The following is a 5,764-nucleotide window of genomic DNA, read 5'->3' as shown; positions in this document are numbered from 1 at the left end:
CACTCTCAGAGAGTCCATTTATCAACACAGACACTCACACTTTCATGTAGTGACTTATAATTTTGATGAATAGGAAGGTTACTCAACCCTGATAAGAATCCCCTTCTAATGTCAATCATTTTATCATAAGTCAAAGGATAAATTACTCAACATAATGCAGTGTCAATGTTATCTCTGCCTCTTACATGCAGATCAATAATGCAGTCAATTTCTCTGTGTTTGAGGGGATGTCACGGTATTGGTTAAAGCTAAGGCTGACTGTCCAAAGTTTCAACAGACCCTGGATCAGAGGCAGTTTGACCCTACAGTTCTGGGAGAAGTTCAGCCCCTTCATATGCCCCATGAATTTAAATAAAAGTGACTATTTTATTCTGTTATGTTCCTCATACAAATCCTGCAGAGATGGACTCGATACCCAGCTGTTCTGTGTGGTAAACTCAACTAAACTCGATCATATCGGACCAAGAGAACATTATGAATGACTTGGAGCGGCTCACACACATGTACACACAGACACACACTGCACACTGTTCCGTCTTCCCTGTTACAGTGGTGATTGAGCCCACTGGGCAAGTGAGGAAGAAACCAGATCTTGAAAAATATATTATATCCTAATAAGGTTATCCCCTGTAAGCAGATAAAGGATAAATAAAATAACAAGAATTCTCTCTGGATCTGGAATAAGCGGATGACAACACTGTGCCCTGATTTGTTTCTGGTGTACTGGTTTAGCTCAATATAATTGGCCATACGGTCTGCAGAACACAGGTGATTTACAGATAAGCGGGTATGCATGGGGCCTGGTTCAAGCTAATGCTCAGCCACTAACGTCAGCAGTTGGTCTTCTTTTCGTTTCAACTCATTAGACCTGAGCGCTGCAGGGCGATGGGCTGAGTTCCGTAGAGCTTCAACTCTTAAAACAGCCTTGCAAGTCTACAGTAGATCTATAATTTCTAAAATGAAAACAGAGCAAAACTTCTGAGTGGACTCAACTCTACTCACTTGTTATTGTAACTTGCAGATTTGAGTGCTGGGAGAGTGAAAAATGAGAGGAGACAGTGAGTGAGAGTAAATATCATAATAAATTTTAGGCTCTGTCACGCCAAACCTGCCACTGTCACTTGAATACTGTAGTTTGGGATGTTGGGATTTTTTTCCCCTCCTTTCCTCCTCACAGCTTCAATCCCCTTCCCACAGATGCATCATTATTCCCGTGTCAGTGGACTGAATGTCCCAGTTGGCTGAAGATTAAAGTGAAGATACCCACAAGAAAGGTAATTCCAGCCAACAATTTTGCAATCTGATTATGCAACATTACTACACTCACAAAGCACTTTATTAGGAACACCACATTTATACGGAGTAGTTCCTCCCTTTGCTCTCAAAGCAGCCCCAGTTCTTCATGGCATGGATTCCACAACATGTTGGAAACTTTCCTTTGAGATTCTGGTCCATGTTGACATGATTGCATCACATCATCTCTGCAGATTCAAGCTGCCAATCTCCTTTTCTACCACATCTCAAAGATGTTCTATTAGATTCAGATCTGGTGAATGGGGAGGCCATTGAAGTACACTGAACTCTCTTGTCTTGTCATGTTCATGAATCCAGTTTGAGACGACCTTTGCTTTGTGACATGGTGCATTATAATGCTGGAAGCAGCCATTAGAATATTTTCAACTGTGGCCATAAAGGGGAACATATGGTCAGCAACAATACTCAGATTGGCTCTGGCATTCAAACCATGACTGATTGGTATTAAGGAGTCCAAAGTGTGCCAAGAAAACATTGCCCACCAGCAACAGCCTGGACTGTTGACACAAGGCAGGTTGGGTCCATGGATTCATGCTGTTGACGCCAAGTTCTGACCCGACCATCTGTGTTCCTCAGCAGAAATCCAGATTCATCAGACCAGGCTACGTTTTTCCAGTCTTCAACTGTCCAGTGTTGGTGAGCCTGCGCCCCTGCACTGCAGCCTCAGATTTCTGTTCATGGCTGACAGGAGTGGAACCCTATGTGTTCCTCGGCTGTTGTAGCCCATTTGTGTCTTGTGTAGCCTTTCTGCTCGCCACAGTTATAAAGAGTGGTTATCTGAGTTACAGCAGCCTTTCTGTCAGCTCCAACCAGTCTGACCATTATCCTCTGACCTCTCTCATCAACAAGGCGTTTCTATCTGCAGAACTGCTGCTCACTGGATGTTTTCTTTTTTTTCTCACCATTCTGGATAAAGAGAGACTAGAGACTGGTGAAAATCCCATGAACTCAGCAGTTTCACAAATACTCAAGCCCAGCTGTTCTGGCACCAACAATCATGCCACGGTCACAGTGACTGAGATCACATTGGTCCTCATTCTGATGTTTGAATGAACATTAAGTGAGGCTTCTGACCTGTATCTGCAGGGTTTGTACTGCTGCCATATGATTGGCTGATTCGATAATTGTATGAATAAGTGGGTGGGCAGGTGTTCATAACTTTTACATTCTCCATTCTTGAGTTTTTGTCCTCAAAGTACCAAAGCTTAAGTCTACCTTTGCCTTGCTTTTACTTTAATATATTCAAATATATCTACATTTCTAAAGGCTATTTAGTCACTTAAATGAATCATTTAGATCAGAAGGCCAACAAAGAGTATGCAAGGTTTTTGAACGCCATGGCCTTGGATGATGTGGTGTGCAGTGTATTAGCTGTGAAAACCCTCGCCGTTAAACAGAAAGAGTGTAGCTAAAAATCTCCCTTTAAAATCAGAGTAGAAGATGAGCACAACAGCATTTCAGTTGACAGGAAGCATTTGGAGGAGTGAGAAGGAATCGTTAGCTTTTGTGTAAGTCCATTATTGTCTTATTGTCTTTCCCCATTAGCTGCAAACATCAACAAGCAGACATCTAGTCTTTCAGCATAATTGACCCTCTGAATTAATCACCCCTCCTCCCTACTGTTTCCATGAAATGTTTATTATCTTCCTTTATCTCCAGCTCTACATCTCTCTAACCTTTCTTTCCATCTCATGGAGTCTCCAGTGACATCTATGTTAAAGACAGAGCAATCATCATGTCAGTGATGGAGACGCAGCGTTCACTTATAATACAGCCATATACATGTCTTGGATAAATACCACATTGATCTGAGCCTCTCAGCTGTGCTGTTTTCACTTAAAGGAATGGTCCAGCATTTTGGGAAATATGCTTACTCACTTTCTTAAGAAAGTTAGATGAGAAGATTAATGCCACTCACTATTTGCCCATTAAATATGCAGCTACAGCCAGTAAGCCAGTAGCTTAGCAAAAAGACTGGAACCAGGGGGAAACAGTTAGCCTGCTCACCACAGAGTGGTTACAAAATCTGTCGGCCAGCACTTCTAAAGGTCACTTATTAACATATTAGATCTTGTTTATTTATTCAAACATTTTTGTATGAATGAAACAAGAGTAGATATAGCATGTTAATCAGTCAGCTTCAGAGGTGTTTGCAGGCAGATTTTGTAACCACTGGACAGAGCCATGGCTCTTGCTGTCCCCCACTTTTTTCAGTCCTTGTGCTAAACTAATCTTCTCAGCCACTGGCCTTGGCTTCATATTTCTACGACAAATATGAGAGTAGTATTGATCTTCTAATCTTACTCTCTGTCAGAAAGTGGATAAGTATATTTCCCAAAATGATGAACTATTTCTTTAACAGTGCCCAGTTAATGAGTTGAAATATTTTATAACAGAGATTTCTTGCAGTTTGCAGTTAAATATTACAAGTAAAATTTATAGAGGATGGTGTTTATTAAGGGCGTTCTGTTCCTCCACCCATCCCTCTTTCCAGAACGCAGCATTTTTCTGCAGAAGGAGTAATCACCAGTTATTATAGCTCCATCTTCAGAACTTTATTGTCAGTTGTAGCTACAAAGTGCAGCACTTGGTATATGTCTGTGCTATATCAGTATTCACTAAGAAACTGCTGTAGTGGGAGAAAGAGAACACAGAAAACTGACTTGGTGAAATAGAAAATCTTCGGCCTGGTTTGTGATTTCTCACTTTTTTGCGTCTTCTTGTTTTTCTCTCGGTCTCTGCTCCCCTCTCCATATCTTTCTCACCAGTACTCCACTACATACACATGTAGCAGTATGCTGGGGCTGATTGAATTTAAGTCTGCCGCTCTGCACTTTACCTGGCGCTGTAGCCTATTAACGTAGAGGGCGAGGGAATAAAAGGGGGCCGTGTCCCTCTCTTGTCCTCTCACTTCCTGGCTCGAAGGCCCTCCCGCTTCCCGGCCTTCCGCTTCCTCCTTTGTACTCGAGACGGTGGTCCATTGTGGTTAAGGGGATGGTGGCGATTCTCCCTGTTTGCCAAAGACATTAAAAGGACAAGGTATGGACACCTTGGCATTTATGTTTAGTTCCAACCATAGCTGTTAGCCAAGGTGTTAAACACCTCACCTGTCCATTTTTTATAGCTGATCCCGAACGCATCACGCACCACAGACGCTCCAGTGAAGTACGGAGCGGTGCCGAGGCTCCTCGTCACTGTCCTCCTCGGAAGGGTTCCTGTTGTTCGGGACCCGTGGCTAACGGTGGATATAAAGTAAGGTCCAGGAACACTGCTGCTTCGCCGACCCGCAGTTTGTGGTGGCTGGGTGCTGTGGATGGCTCTGTTGCCCCGTTAAATAGACTGTCGGTTGTGCATCTTTTCTGCTTCGCTTGCTTCTTGCTTCGCTTGCTGCCGCTGCTACCGCTGCTACGGTGACGGTTTCTGCAGGCTGCTGTCTGCTCCCCCAGGTCGCCGGTGTCCGGCCCCCCCTTCTGGGCGCCGGGCTTAGCGAGAGCTGCCCCGTCAGGACTGTGTGTGTGTGTGTGTGTGCGCGCGCGGTTGTTTGTTTGTGAAGGGATGAATGGTCATATTCACTGACTGGCTGTGTGGACGAGTGAGCGTGTGCAGGGGTTAGATGGGACCAGGTATTTTTATGTTTTCTTTGAATGTATTGTTTTGAGTTAATTGGTTGATCATTTATCAATTAGTTTATTTTTATTGAACGACTGTGTCCATTGGTTACTTTCTTTATTTCTTTCTTTTTTGTTTTGTTTGTTTGTTTAGTATCTTGTTTGGTTTGTTTGCTAAATTGTCATTAAGCTAATGGTCTAATTATTGTTTTCTTGTTTCATTGAGTTTCAGTCCTAGACTGGTAATATTGTTTTGTTTTGTTTTTTTTGGACAATTGTTAGTTTACATTTTTATAAGGGATTTGTGTTTATGTATCTTGTTGATTAATTGTGTTTTCCCTTCCCTCCATAGTTGCTGCGAGCCGACAGTGGTGGCGGTGTCCTGGGTGGTGGTTCCTCTTTGTGTGCTGTGATTCTGGATTTGGTTGCTTTGCACTTCACCTTTGTGTGTGTCACGTGAGCGTGGGGTGCCTTTTGTTTTGGACTCCTTCCCCCCACATTGTCCCTCACCGTTGGTGAGCCTCATCTATTGGAGCAGGGTGTTAATTATTAGTTCGGTCGTGAACTACCCTTTTTAACTTGTGAGACCAACTTCCAATAAACGTGTTCATTATTTTTGCTACCGTGAACCACGTCTCCTGCCCTTCCTTGTATTACTTACCTGTGTGCCTTCCTTTATAGTTATATTTATTTACAATTCCCTGGGTGCAATTCCCAGGGTGGCGTTGTTGGTTTCTTTGTCCTAAATTTAATAATCGTAGTATAACATTCTGAGCCCTCGCATCGCCACAACTTGGCGTTGTCGGCAGGATTTACTTAGTGAAGGCGGACACGTGTGTTCT

General features: G+C 43.1%; 1 long non-coding RNA gene across 1 annotated transcript; it reads left to right on the top strand.

The window, feature by feature from the left end:
- The first annotated feature begins 4,113 nt into the window (after window positions 1–4,113).
- Window positions 4,114–5,439, top strand: LOC130169036 (uncharacterized). The gene is made up of 3 exons (XR_008827772.1): window positions 4,114–4,353; window positions 4,439–4,566; window positions 5,275–5,439. It is a non-coding gene; the product is annotated as an uncharacterized LOC130169036 (long non-coding RNA).
- Window positions 5,440–5,764: the final 325 nt, after the last annotated feature.

Source organism: Seriola aureovittata, chromosome 5 (assembly GCF_021018895.1).
Source record: "Seriola aureovittata isolate HTS-2021-v1 ecotype China chromosome 5, ASM2101889v1, whole genome shotgun sequence".
Classification (NCBI taxonomy): domain Eukaryota; kingdom Metazoa; phylum Chordata; class Actinopteri; order Carangiformes; family Carangidae; genus Seriola; species Seriola aureovittata.
This window is presented reverse-complemented; position numbering and strand designations above follow the sequence as displayed.